This window comes from Arachis hypogaea, chromosome 15 (genome assembly GCF_003086295.3).
Source record: "Arachis hypogaea cultivar Tifrunner chromosome 15, arahy.Tifrunner.gnm2.J5K5, whole genome shotgun sequence".
Taxonomy (NCBI): Eukaryota; Viridiplantae; Streptophyta; class Magnoliopsida; order Fabales; family Fabaceae; genus Arachis; species Arachis hypogaea.
The window spans coordinates 144,792,235-144,807,779 of record NC_092050.1 but is presented as its reverse complement, the minus strand read 5'-3'; the positions used below and the strand labels follow the sequence as shown (position 1 = coordinate 144,807,779).

At 38.6% G+C, this 15,545-nt stretch overlaps 1 non-coding gene across 1 annotated transcript; it reads left to right on the top strand.

Annotated features, from left to right (window-relative positions):
- Positions 1-1,103: 1,103 nt before the first annotated feature.
- LOC112752775 (small nucleolar RNA R71) lies at positions 1,104-1,211 on the top strand. The gene has a single exon (XR_003177192.1). It is a non-coding gene; the product is annotated as a small nucleolar RNA R71 (small nucleolar RNA).
- Positions 1,212-15,545: the final 14,334 nt, after the last annotated feature.

Below are 15,545 nucleotides of genomic sequence, written 5' to 3'. Positions count from 1 at the left end.
TGGTCCATTCCTTTGCTGAGCTACTTCTTCTTCAACCTTGTCTTGTACTTCATCTTCCTCTTCAGCATCTTCCATTTCAGCATCTTCTACTTCCACTGAGTCTTCAATTGGGGCATGTTCTATTGGGCTTGGCTCCTCCTGATTTCTCTCTGGCAGTGTGGTTCCGGACCTTAAAGTGATGGCATTGATGCCATCCTTGGGGTTAGGTAAGGGTTGAGAAGGAATTCCACTAGAGCTTAAAGGTTGGTTAGTGGAAGTAGGTAATGAATCTATCCGGGCGGCGAGAGCTTGTAAAGTAGCATTCAGACCATTTAAAGTAGATTTCAGTGTCGTCTGCATCTCTTGTTGTCCTTGTGCAAGAGAACAAAGCATCTCGCCATTTGATGAGGAAGTAGGATAAGTGATCTGTGGTACTTGTTGTTGGTTTTGTTGGGGTCCTTGTGATTGCCTTAAGTGAGGAGCTCTGTAAGGTTGGCTCTGATTCTATTGTCTGTTGTTGTTATTCCACCTCTGTTTTCCATTGTTGTCTCTGCCTCCTCTGTTATAGTTGTCCCTCCAGCCATGGTTGGAATTATCCATTCAACCTTGGTTGGAGTTGTCTTGCCATCCTTGGTTATAGTTTCCACCTTGGTTGTAGTTGCCACCTTGTTGATTGTATCCTTGATTCGGGCGGTCATAGAAGTTATGAGTTGCTGCCACAGTATTGTCTTCTTGTTGGAGCTGCAGGCATTCATCAGTATAATGACTATAATCAGCACATATACCGCATACTCTTTGGGGAACTAACTGTTGCTTTGTTGTGGTGGGGAAGGCTGAGCTTGTTGTTGTTGATTCAACTGTAATTGCTTTAGTAGGTTGGTCATTTCACATATACTCTGTGTAAGAATAGTAGTCTCAGTGCTAGAGGAAACTTCTGCAACAACTTTCGAGTGGCTATTCATGTGCCTGTGATTCCTGGTGGACTCAGCTAAGTCGCTGATCAGTTGCCATGCTTCATCTGCGGTCTTGTACTTCTTCAGAGAACCATTACTAGCACCGTCCAGTGTAATTTTATCCCGAGGCTTCATGCCTTGAGTGAAATAGCTGATCAACACTAGCCTGTCAATCATGTGATGGGGGCATGCGTCTAGAAGGTTCTTAAAATGCTCCCAGTACTCATAGAGAGTTTCTGATTCACCTTGAACAATGCATGAGATCTCTTTCCTTAGTCTGTCTGTAACTTTAGCTGGAAAGTATTTCACCAAAAATTCTCTTCTGAGCTTATCCCAGTTGGTAACAGTCGCTTCAGGTTGGGAGTAGTACCACTCCCTTTCCTTTCCCTCAAGAGAAAACGGGAAGGCAGTTAACAGAATAGAAGTTTCATTCGCACCCTGACGCCTAACAGTAGAACAGGCTGTCTGAAAATCCCTGAAGTGCTTAATGGGCTCCTGAGCAGGTAAGCCATGAAACTTGGGCATTAAGTTGATTAGTGCAGTCTTCAGTTCAAAATCTGCAACCAGAGTTGGATGATGCACTTGATACGGCTGCATTGTAAAATCTGGGGCTCTAGCTTCCTGGAGAGTAATCCTGCTAGATGCTGCCATTCTATCTGCACATGAATTAACTGAATCAGTAGTAAAGGAGCTTATCTCGCTCTTGGATGGCGGTTCAAATTCACCCTCAGAGGCTAACCGACGTCGAGCTCGCCTAATACGTGAAATAGTTCTTTCAATTTCAGGATCAAATGTGGCTAAGCTCGGATCAGGCAGTGAACGCGTCATTCAATGAAAGAAACATATAGCTCATGGTAAAAATAAAAAAAATAAAATATGCAAATAAAAATAAAAATATGTACACTAATTAATAATTTAGCACACAATTGCAACTCCCTGGCTACGGCGCCAAAAACTGATGCGTGGCAGAAGTTAGACTAATTAAGAGATTATAATATAATAGAACAGCATTGAGAGTATAGCTCTTAACCAGCTAAAATCTACCTCACCAATTTAGAAGAGTGTCATAAAAATTTAGAATAGAAAAATACTGGGAGTATGAGTCACAGGTCGTCTCCCAACGAGTTGCAAGAAAGGATGCTATTTTATTAATTAGGAATTTTTAAGAGAGTTTGAGTTTGGTTGATAAGCAATTAAATAATTGTAAATTAAAACGATAAAAACTAAGAATGATTATTAATATTCTAGATAAAGGGCCTTGACTGGGGGAATGATTAATTGGAAGTTTTATCCTTGTTGGGGTCTCTTAAGTGTAGTATTAAAAAGGTTGTTGTTTTCACTTAGTTAACCCTTACTAAATAAAGAAAAGTCAAGTGATTGAGCTAGCTCTTATTCGCAAATCCTAGTCCTCTCCCTTGGGAAGGTTTAGCGTTAGTAAATACAGAACTAGCCAACAACGTCCAGTTTAACCATCTTAAGCCTTCCAACTCAAGTGTCTCCTTTTAATCAACCCCCATGTCAAGTATGGAATCTACTCCATTGACATGAATATAATGCTCAGAAAAATATAAGAAGAAGACATGATGAATTAAATTAAATTAATTAAAAGTAAAAGTAATTCTTTGCATTAACAATCCATGAAAATAATCCAATTACTACTTTAAACAAGAATTAAGAATATGGAATAAATAAAAGAGTAAGTAAGGAAACAAACTAGAATAGTGTCTTCAACGGAGGTAATGACTCTTCAATATCCAAAAGCAAAAGCAATAACTGGGAATGTAAAGAGAACCTGGAGGAAGAGTAATCCTCTCTAAATTCAAATCTAAAAACCTAAAACTATCCTCATGAGAATGTATCAATGTATCTAAAAATAAAGTGTCAAAAAGTGTTGTTTTGAGTCTCTGCATGTTCCATGGCTTTATTCTGTGTTTCTGGGCCAAAAATTGGGTCAAAATGCGGCCCGAAATCGCCCTCGGCATTTTCTGTTATTTCTGCAGATCGCGCAGGTCACGCGTACACGTCGTCCACGCGTGCGCGTCATTCAGCGATTTTCCTTGTCACGCGTATGCGTCGTCTACGCGTTCGCGTCATTTGTGCAGATTCCAATCCACGCGTATGCATTAGACACGCGCATGCGTCGCTGCAATTTTCTCTATTCCGCGCGCTCGCGTGAGCCATGCACGCGCGTCGGTGTTTGCTGGTCATCTCCTTAGTTTCTTGTGTTCCTTCCATTTTTGCAAGCTTTCCTCTTCATTCTCTAAGCCATTCCTGCCCTATAAAGCCTGAAACACTTAACACACGGATCACGGCATCGAATGGTATAAAGGAGCATTAAAATATACTAACTAAAGATCTCTAGGAAGCAAGTTTTCAACCATAGAACAATACTAGGAAGGAAAATGTAAAATCATGCAATTAGTATGAATAAGTGGGTGAAGACATGATGAAATCACTCAATAAAACACAAGATAAACCATAAAATAGTGGCTTATCATGTATCTAAGATAATATGAAGCAATTTAAAAAGATTTGGAGAGAACTTAAAAAGATAAATGAGTTTGAAAAACGTTTTGGAAAAGAATTGAAAAGAATTGAAAAAGAATTAAAAATAATTTAAAAGATTAATAATTTTTGGAAATAGAAATTAAAAATTTAATGTTTGTAATATTTTGATGCAGAAAATTTTGAATTAAAACATGAAAATTCGAAAAAAATTGAATTGGAAACGAAATTACCTCCCTCTTGCTGTTCTGGCGTTAAACGCCCATCTGGTGGCCATTTTGGGCGTTTAACGCCCAGCCAGGTACCCTGGCTAGCGTTAAATGCCAGAAATCTTTTGTTACTGGGCTTTTTTTCTGAACGCCCAGGATGCTGCTGTTTCTGGCGTTAAACGCCTAGAATGGTAGCCATTCTGGCGTTTAACACCCAAAACGCCCCTTTACTGGTGTTTTGATGCTAGTGAGCTCTTTTTCTCTGTGATTCTTCTACTTTATGTTTTGAACCTCCATTTTCCTGACTTATTCACTGAAATGTATTAACTAACATGAATAACAAAATTAAATAAACTCATATAATTGTTATAAACATCTAATTTTTTATAATGGCTAGGTTGCCTCCCAGCAAGCGCTTTTTTACCGTCTTTAGCTGGACTTTTACTGAGCTTTTATTTTAGTCTCAGTTTTGAGCACTCTTGTTCAACATTCCCTTCAAGATAATGTTTGACTCTCTGTCCATTAACAATGAACTTTTTGTCAGAGTCAATATCCTGAAGCTCTACATATCCATATGGTGACTGATGACATGTCACCATGTCATGTTTTTCTATGCTTATTCATACAAGAAATTGATGATTTGTGCTTGAATAATGAATGCTTTTATACTTAAATGGTATATTTCCTTGATCTTTTAATTTTATAAATCTTGTAGGAAATAAGAAGAAAAAGAAGCAAAGAAGCACAAAATAAGCTAAAAAGGAGAAGAAAAGAGCTTTGGGACACACTTTGAAGTTGGAGCACACTTTGGAGCCTTAGGCCACGCTTTTAAAAGCGTGGCCCATGACCAAATTAAAGGGGATTGGCAATCAGCACACAAAGCTCCGCTCTTGCCAAGAGCTGAGCGCTACAAGAGTTCAAAATAAGCTTGGAAGCAAAATTTTCGCTATGTTAAAATCTGGGCGCTCACAGCATGACCATGCCTCCTTCCAAGGGCTATAACTTGAGCTACAGATGTCCGATTGATGTGCTTCCAGTTGCTTGGAAAGCTGACATTCAGAGATTTCCAACGATATATGGCAATCTATATTTGGCCTGAAATTGAGGCTCTAATGGAATGCATCTTTAACGAAAAAAATAAGCAAAAAAATCAGCCAATACTTCCACCAAGGTTCGAAGCTGGAGCCTCACTCCAAAGCAAAGTAGCGCTCTCAAGGAGAGCACAGCGCTCTCTTGGAGAGCATTGTCGTGCTCTCTCCCAAAGAAAATGCAAGGAAATTGGGCAAGAGTGCAACCCCCCAAGGCTTGAACACAGATACCTCACCAAGGAAGCAAGGATGCTACGCTTTTGGGAAGAGCTGAGCACTACTCCCTTGTTTTGCCAAGCATTGTCATGCACCAATTAAATGCTGCGCTCTTGGTGAGAGCCGAGCATTGCCCTGGGAGTGTCACCCATGGGCCAGAATTCAATTAAAATTCCCTTTGAACACAATTCTTCACTAATTGACCCAAGGCCATCCAGACCCACTCTTCCTCAAATCCAAAGCAAGCTAAGCCCATTATCATCACTCAAAGGCACACGGATCATTTAGATTAGGATTTTCATTTAAATTGTAATTTGTTTTTAATTTCAATTTCATTTTATTTTTCTTTTTTTAAAAAGCCTATATAAAGGCATCATTCTCATTTCATGAGAAGAAGGTCAGCTCCATTAGAGGGCATAGAAGGGGGCTCTAATAGAGAGCATTAAAGGCTGGCTCCACTAGGGAGCATTAGGATTAGAGAGCTCTCTTCTATTTTTTCTTTCTTTGAATTTGAATCTTGGATTGAGAAGTGAAGGAATTCTGTTTCCCTCTTCGTCTAAGATTTCTTTTGGTTGTTCTTCTGCATAATTTCAAAGAATTGAGAATTGAATCTGAGTTTTTATTTATTGCTTTCATCTTTAATTTTCCTGCAATTGTTTTAATTCTTGAATTACTGCTTCCTTTAATTTCCCCGCACCCAAACCCTTTTACATTTCTTGTAATTTACTTTTCTTGCAATTTAAGTTTCAGCTCTTTTACTTTCTTGCACTTTAAGATTCAGCCCATTTACATTCTGCAATTTTAAATTCCCTACAATTTACTTTCTGTTGATCAATTATCACACAATTCACTCAATGTTAGCTTGACTAAACTAATCACCCACTAAATTTGCTTGATCCATCAATCCCTGTGGGATCGACCTCACTCTAAGTGAGTTATTACTACTTGATACGACCCGGTACACTTGCCGGTTAGATTTGTGTGTTTGGAAATTCATTTTTCCATAAAAACACCCATCAAGTTTTTGGCGCCGTTGCCGGGGATTGATTTAGATCAACAATGATTAAGTGGGTGAGAAATCTAGATCAAGCATTTTCTTTGTTTTTGTTGTCTATTTTAAGTTGATAGCAAGGTGTTTGAGCTATTGCCTCACTAAGAAATTCTTTCTCTGTGACATGAATTTCAAATTTCATTGATGTTTACAAAATACAAATGGAGTTCAACTCATCTTATGGTCAAACAAAATTTTATGGGATATCACCCACCATCACCAATCTCTAATGGTGGCTGGGAATATCACCAAGAGAATACACATTCTGAGCACTCCGATTCATGGAGATTTGCTTCAGAGACACAAGATGAGCAAGAGAATCATATGGGATATTTTCCACCACCACAAAATGATGCAAGTCATTATTCTAATGGTGGCTGGGAGTATCACCAAGGAATGAAAGAGCATCCACCCTCACGTCCCAGTTTCTCATTTGAAAGTTCTTCATCACTTGATTATGCCTCAACACAAAGTTTCCTCCAAAATCCATACAAGTCATCCCATCAATCACACAACTGATTCCACACCCCTCAACACAACTTCACCACAACACATCCATGTCACCAAAATTACTCTCAACCTTCATCTCTTGAACCAGCAGATGAGGATTACCTTCAATGGTCCAAAGATCCCTTAGAAAGCCAATGCCAAGCCATTGAAATACACAAAAAACTCGTGGAAAAATACACACAATCCCAATCCTGGAAAGAAATCATCTTCAAGAAGATGAATGGGCCTTTAGAGCAAACAAGGGGGAACTTAGAACCATCAAATAGTGAGGATGAAGACCAATTTGTGAGTGAGGAAGTGGAAAAACAAGAACAAAAGGTCCCTGTGTCAAGTGAAACTGCAATGAAGGATGAGGGACATGAGCCAAGGATTTTACATTCACAAAAGCCACTTGAGATGACAAGGGAACATGAAGACTCACAACTCTCACAAACTTCCCTGACCCAAAAACTCTCAACAATTGAATCTGTAATTGAAAAATATGAAGAGGAGATGAAGAAATGTTGGAAAGATCAACAAACCTCCTCAATGAAAAAGCTATTAAGTCAAATGTTGGGTGCAAAGAAAGGAGTGGAGGAGCAAGAAAGTGAGGAAGTCATTCCAGAAAATTTACACTCAAGTGAGGCAGAGAAGTACATGAAGGAAGAGTTCATGGAACCACCAATTCAAACGGCTCTGGATGAATACAAAACTCCAATAATCACACAGCAACCAAGTTTTGAATTCAAAGGAGTGAAGGCAACTAGCAAGAGCACCAATCCTGTCCCTGATCCAGCAAGCAAGATCAATCAAGCCATTTGCAAAAGGAAGCTTGCTGAGAAAAGGCCAAGACAAGGGACAGTAGCTGAATATTCTCCCCCCTTAAGGTCATTCCTTTTAACAAACTGGAAGAAGAGGAAGAAAGTGAACAACATGCCAACAGTAGGTATACTTTCTCTTCTCTGCTTTGTTTTCTTTCTTTGCTTTGTTTAAATTCAATAAATTGGCATATGGTTACATTCTAAGTTTGGTGTTGCCATGCAACACTTGGTTTTCAATCTTTTTAGATGATTGCATCAAATCAAAAATGAAAGTGGCACACTAAGATTCTAAGTTTGGTGTGCCACTTATTTTCTATGCAATTTATTCAAGCAACGCCACTTGTTTGTACAATCATAATGCCTCTGCAGTTTTATTTTTCTCTTTTGATTTGGCACTTTTTCATTCCACTTGCTTTAGCCATTTTTCTGTTTTTAAGTGCTTTCATCTAGTTTGCTTATTAACTGTCTTTGTCAGTACATCACCAAGAGATCCTTATTCATGACAGATTCTTGGCTTGGTGATTGTACTTAACAAATAACAGTTTCATTTGCTTAGTTTTAATTCAAATAAATTGACATATGATTACATTCTAAGTTTGGTATTGCTATGCAACAAAATTTGGTTCCAATTCTTACAAGATACTTGCATTAATTCCAAGTGAAAGTGTAACACTAAGTTTGGTGTGCCACTTATCCTTTATGCAATGTATTGTGCACACCTTCTTATCTATACAATCAAAATGTCTCTGTCTCTTGTACCTTGATTGTTATCTTTAATTTTGCTTGCTTAAAACACATGTGCTACTAACATTTCATTGTATAAGACATTCATGATCCATCTTAGCCCCATAGCCATTGTTCTAATTATTGCTTGAGGATGAGCAAGCATTCTGAGTTTGGCAAGGGAAAGGGAAGAATAAGAGGAAAATGACAACAATAGAGAAGATGGACTACAAGGTTGTAAAGTTCCTTTTCCTCTCCTTTTCCAGCACTTTATTTTGCATGATTGTCTTTATATTCTCTGTATGCATGTGTGGTATGAATAAGCATAGCTTGAATGATGATTTGTAACATGTTGCTGTGGCATTATGACTACCAACTTGAGTTTTGTGAGTTCAAAAGCAATAAAGCATCATGATCATAAACAAACAAGGAATTAAAGAAGATTTTAGCATGTGCATACAAGTATTGGAAAGCTAGTATGATTAATTGTTGCTCAATTGCATTGGATTTTATTTAATTGAAGTTTTCATCTAGGACATTTTGTGAAATCTTTTGAAATCATGAAAACCTTGAAGGAAGTAAATGAAAATAAAGCAAGAAAGAAAAAGGGAAAGAATGAGAAAGCTGAAGGCTCTGAGTACCAATGGCAATTTATTTGTTAAGTACTTGTGGTGTTTATGTATCAAGCCAAATGCTTGAAAACAAAACACTTAGAAGTCAAGGCTAGGCTCAAAGTGCAAAAGCACTCCCTCAAAGCTCAAGGTTCTGAGCATCAATGATTAGAGAGTCAAGAAAAGAAACAAATGAGCTTAATGAAGTCCTCTAATTAAATGCTTGTGGTGCTTATGTATCAAGTGGTAATACTTGAAAACAAAGCATTTAGAAATCATAGCTTTGTTATTAACTCATGGGGCAAAGCACCCAAAAGGAGAAGCTAATAAGAAAATCAAAAGCTTGTTTCAAGGGAAAATTATAAGGAAAAGATTTCATAAATTGAGCTAGATAGAAGCATCAATCATTTACATTTCTTTTGTGATTGTAGCATGCTTAGAAAACTAGCTTACCATGAACATTGAGTTGCAACTCTTCTCACCTTGGATTGTCAATCTTTATTGCATGATTCTTTTCTTGCTTGAGGACAAGCAAGGTTTAAGTTTGGTGTTGTGATGACATGTCACCATGTCATGTTTTTCTAAGCTTATTCATACAAGAAATTGATGATTTGTGCTTGAATAATGAATGCTTTTGTACTTAAATGGTATATTTCCTTGATCTTTTAATTTTATAAATCTTGTAGGAAATAAGAAGAAAAAGCAGCAAAGAAGCACAAAATAAGCTAAAAAGGAGAAGAAAAGAGCTTTGGGACACACTTTGAAGTTGGAGCACACTTTGGAGCCTTAGACCATGCTTTTAAAAGCGTGGCCCATGACCAAATTAAAGGGGATTGGCAATCAGCACACAAAGCTTCGCTCTTGCCAAGAGCTGAGCACTACAAGAGTTCAAAATAAGCTTGGAAGCAAAATTTTCGCTAAGTTAAAATCTGGGCGCTCACAGCATGACCATGCCTCCTTCCAAGGGCTATAACTTGAGCTACAGATGTCCGATTGATGTGCTTCCAGTTGCGTTGGAAAGCTGACATTTAGAGATTTCCAACGATATATGGCAATCTATATTTGGCCAGAAATTGAGGCTCTAATCGAATGCATCTTTAAGGAAAAAAAATAAGCAAAAAAATCAGCCAATGCTTCCACCAAGGTTCGAAGCTGGAGCCTCACTCCAAAGCAAAGTAGCGCTCTCAAGGAGAGCACAACGCTCTCTTGGAGAGCATTGTCGTGCTCTCTCCCAAAGAAAATGCAAGGAAATTGGGCAAGAGTGCAACCCCTAAGGCTTGAACACGGATACCTCACCAAGGAAGCAAGGATGCTACGCTCTTGGGAAGAGCTGAGCGCTACTCCCTTGTTTTGCCAAGCATTGTCACGCACCAATTGAATGCTGCGCTCTTGGTGAGAGCCGAGCATTGCCCTGGGAGTGTCACCCATGGGCCAGAATTCAATTAAAATTCCCTTTGAACACAATTCTTCACTAATTGAACCAAGGCCATCCAGACCCACTCTTCCTCAAATCCAAAGCAAGCTAAGCCCATTATCATCACTCAAAGGCACAAGGATCAATTAGATTAGGATTTTCATTTAAATTGTAATTTGTTTTTAATTTCAATTTCATTTTATTTTTCATTTTGCAAAAAGCCTATATAAAGGCATCATTCTCATTTCATGAGAAGGAGGTCAGCTCCATTAGAGGGCATAGAAGGGGGCTCTAATAGAGAGCATTAAAGGCTGCCTCCACTAGGGAGCATTAGGATTAGAGATCTCTCTTCTATTTTTTCTTTCTTTGAATTTGAATTTTGGATTGAGAAGTGAAGGAATTCTGTTTCCCTCTTGGTCTAAGATTTCTTTTGGTTGTTCTTCTGCATAATTTCAGAGAATTGAGAATTGAATATGAGTTTTTATTTATTGCTTTCATCTTTAATTTTCCTGTATCTTGTTCTCTGTTGGATCAAGGAAGGGAGTGAGATCTAAACTTGTTTTCTAGTCTCATTGAGCTCCTGAGATCTTCAACCTCTCATTTTGATTTTGCAATTGAGTTGAATTTAATTTCTGTTTGCTTCTTCAAGCAGTTCTATTTAAAATCTACTGCATTTGATTTCACATTCTGGTTCTCGGATTGATTGCTCTCTGTTCTCATTGTTCCCAATTTACTTTCCTGCACTTTTGTTCCTCTGCACTTTACATTTAAGTTGTTGTGATCTTGATTTATTTTCCTGCAATTGTTTTAATTCTTGAATTACTGCTTCCTTTAATTTCCCTGCACCCAACCCCTTTTACATTTCATGTAATTTACTTTTCTTGCAATTTAAGTTTCAGCTCTTTTACTTTCTTGCACTTTAAGATTCAGCCATTTACATTTTGCAATTTTAAATTCCCTACAATTTACTTTCTGTTGATCAATTATCACACAATTCACTCAATGTTAGCTTGACTAAACTAATCACCCACTAAAGTTGCTTGATCCATCAATCCCTGTGGGATCGGCCTCACTCTAAGTGAGTTATTACTACTTGATACGACCCAGTACACTTGCCGGTTAGCTTTGTGTGTTTGGAAATTCATTTTTCCATAAAAACACCCATCAGTGACACACTTGTAATCACATATGGTCCCTTCCACCGGGATTTCGATTTCCTAGGGAATAATCTGAGCTTAGAGTTAAACAGCAGAACCTTCTGTCCTGGCTCAAAGACTCTAGATGACAACTTTCTGTCATGCCACCTTTTTGCTTTCTCCTTGTAAATTTTAGCATTTTCGAAAGCATTGAGTCTGAACTCCTCCAGCTCATTCAATTGGAGTAATCTTTTCTCTCCAGCTACCTTAGCATCATGGTTTAGGAATCTGGTTGCCCAGTAAGCTTTGTGTTCCAGTTCCACTGGCAGATGGCAAGCTTTTCCATACACAAGCTAGTATAGAGAGGTCCCTATGGGAGTCTTGAATGCGGCTCTGTATGCCCACAGAGCATCATCCAGACTTCTTGCCTAATCCTTTCTACGGGTACTTATAGTTTGTTCTAGGATTCGCTTTAGTTCTCTATTTGAGACTTCAGCCTGCCCATTTGTCTGTGGATGATATGGAGTTGCCACTTTGTGGTTAATTCCATATCAAATCAGAGCATAGTCAAGCTGTTTATTGCAGAAATGAGTGCCTCCATCACTGATCAGTATCCTAGGGACACCGAACCTGCTGAAGATATGCTTCTGGAGGAACTTCATCACTGTCTTAGTATCATTAGTGGGTTTTGCAATTGCCTCTACCCATTTAGATACATAGTCTACTACCACCAGAATATAGGTGTTTGAATATGATGGTGGGAACGGCCCCATGAAGTCAATACCCCATACATCAAATAACTCAATCTCTAATATCCCTTGCTGAGGCATGGTATAACTGTGAGGCAGATTACCAGCTCTCTGGCAACTGTCATAGTTACGTACAAACTCTCGGAAGTCTTTATAGAGAGTAGGTGGTGTGGGAGAACGTGATCTCAAGACTTCTTCACAATTCCGTGTAACTGACCAGCAAGTGCACTGGGTCGTCCAAGTAATAAACCTTACATGAGTAAGGGTCGATCCCACGGAGATTGTCGGCTTGAAGCAAGTTATGGTCATCTTGTAAATCTAGTCAGGCAGATTTCAAATGGTTATGAGCTTTTGATAATTAAAATATAAATAGAATATAAAATAAGATAGAGATACTTATGTAATTCATTGGTGAGAATTTCAGATAAGCGTATGGAGGTGCTTTGTTCCTTCTGGATCTCTGCCTTCCTACAGCTTTCATTCAATCATTCATACTCCTCTCCATGGCAAGCTGTATGTTGGGGGATCACCGTTGTCAATGGCTACCATCCGTCCTCTCAGTGAAAATGGTCCAAATGCACTGTCACCGCACGGCTAATCATCTGTCGGTTCTCATTCATGTTGGAATAGGATCCATTGATCCTTTTGCGTCTGTCACTACGTCCAACACTCGCGAGTTTGAAGCTCGTCACAGTCATCCCATCCCAGATCCTACTTGGAATACCACAGACAAGGTTTAGACTTTCCGGATCTCAAGAATGCTGCCAATTGATTCTAGCTTATACCACGAAGACTCCAATCTTTCGGAATGGAGGCTAAGAGATATGCATTCAAGCTTGTTTTCATGTAGAACGGAAGTGTTCGTCAGTCACGCGTTCATAAGTGAGAATGGTGATGAGTGTCACTTGATCATCACATTCATCATGTTCTTGGGTGCGAATGAATATCTTAGAATAAGAATAAGCTTGAATTGAATAGAAAAACAATAGTACTTTGCATTAATTCATGAGGAACAGCAGAGCTCCACACCTTAATCTATGGGTGTAGAAACTCCACCGTTGAAAATACATAAGTAATGAAGGTCCAGGCATGGCCAAATGGCCAGCCTCCAAAGGTGTACAATATGATCTATGATAGCATAAAACTAATCAAGGATGTAAAATAAATCACTAAAAGTAGTTTTTATACTAAACCAGTAGCTAGGGTTACAGAAAATAAGTAACTAAGTGCAGATAGTGCAGAAATCCACTTCCAGGGCCCACTTGGTGTGTGCTTGGACTGAGCATTGAAGCTTTCACATGTAGAGACTCTTCTTGGAGTTAAACGCCAGCTTTGGTGCCAGTTTGGGCGTTTAACTCCAGCTTTTATGCCAGTTCTGGCGTTCAACGCCAGAATATGGTAGAAAGTGGGCGTTCAAACGCCAGTTTGCGTTATCAAACCTCAGGCAAAGTATGGACTATTATATATTGACGGAAAGCCCAGGATGTCTAATTTCCAACGAAATTGAGAGCGCACCAATTGGGTTTTGTAGCTCCAGAAAATCCATTTCGAGTGCAAGGAGGTCAGAATCCAACAGCATCTGCAGTCCTTTTTCAGCCTCTGAATCAGATTTTTGCTCAGGTCCCTAAATTTCAGCCAGAAAATACCTGAAATCACAGAAAAATACACAAACTCTTAGTAAAGTCTAGAAATGTGAATTTTTCTTAAAAACTAATAAAAATATACTAAAAGTAGCTAGATTCTACTAAAAACTACCTAAAAATAATGCCAAAAAGCGTATAAATTATCCGCTCATCACAACACCAAACTTAAATTGTTGCTTGTCCCCAAGCAACTGAAAATCAAATAGGATAAAAAGAAGAGAATATGCTATAAATTCCAAAATATCAATGAAACTTAGCTCCAATTAGATGAGTGGGACTAGTAGCTTTTTGCCTCTGAACAGTTTTGGCATCTCACTTTATCCTTTGAAGTTCAGAATGATTGGCATCTATAGGAACTCAGAATTTAGATAGTGTTATTAATTCTCCTAGTTCAGTATGTTGATTCTTGAACATAGCTACTTTATGCGTCTTGGCCATGGCCCTAAGCACTTTGTTTTCCAATATTACCACCGGATACATAAATGCCACAGACACATAACTAGGTGAACCTTTTCAGATTGTGACTCAGCTTTGCTAGAGTCCCCAATTAGAGGTGTCCAGGGTTCTTAAGCACACTCTTTTTGCTTTGGATCACGACTTTAACCGCTCAGTCTCAAGCTTTTCACTTGACACCTTCACGCCACAAGCACATGGTTAGGGACAGCTTGGTTTAGCCGCTTAGGCCAGGATTTTATTCCTTTGGGCCCTCCTATCCATTAATGCTCAAAGCCTTGGATACTTTTTACCCTTGCCTTTTAGTTTAAAGAGCTCTTGGCTTTTTCTACTTACTTTTTCTTTTTCTTTCTTTTTTTTCTTTTATTTTCACCATTTTTTTTCGTAAGCTTTGTTATTCACTGCTTTTTCTTGCTTCAAGAATCAATTTTATGATTTTTCAGATTATCAATAACATTTTTCCTTTTTCATTATTCTTTCAAGAGCCAACAATTTTAACATTCATAAACTTCACTATAAAAAATATGCACTGTTCAAGCATTCATTCAGAAAGCAGAAAGTATTGTCACCACATCAAAATAATTAAACTAATCTCAAGGATGAATTCGAAATTCATGTACTTCTTGTTCTTTTGCTTTTAGAACATTTTTCATTTAAGAAAGGTGAAGGATTCATGGAATTATTCATAGCTTTAAGACATAGACACTAGACACTAATGATCATGTAGTAAAGACACAAACATGAATAAAACATAAAGCATAGAGAACAAAAACAGAAAAAAAATAAATAGACAAGGAGATTAAGGAACGGGTCCACCTTAGTGAGGGTGGCGTCTTCCTCCTCTTGAAGAACCAATGGTGCTCTTGAGCTCCTCTATGTCTCTTCGTTGCCTTTGTTGCTCCTCCCTCATAGCTCTTTGATCTTCTTTAATCTCATGGAGAATGACAGAGTGCTCTTGGTGCTCCACCCTTAGTTGTCCCATGTTGGAACTTAATTCTCCTAGGGAGGTGTTAATTTGCTCCCAATAGTTTTGTGGAGGAAAGTGCATCCCTTGAGGCATCTCAGGGATTTTATGATGAGGAATTTCCTCATGCTCTTGTTGAGATCCATGAGTGGGCTCTCTTGTTTGCTCCATCATTTTCTTAGTGATGGGCTTTTAAGATGAATCTCTCCATCTCCCATGACTCAGAGGTGGAAGCAATTGCCTTCCCTTTCCTCTTTCTAGAGGTTTCTCCGGCCTTAGGTGCCATAAATGGTTATGGAAAAACAAAAAGCAATGCTTTTACCACACCAAACTTAAAGTGTTTACTCGTCCTCGAGCAAAGAAGAAAGAATGAAGAAGAAGAAGAAGAAGAAAATGGAGGAGATGGAGGGTGAGGGTGAGTTCGGCCAAGGGGGTATAAGGTGTTTGTGATGTGTGAAATTGAAGGAGTGATGAGGGGTATATATAGGAGTGGGGGGAGGCTTGGTTCGTGTATTTGGGGTTGGGTTTGGGAGGAAAAAAG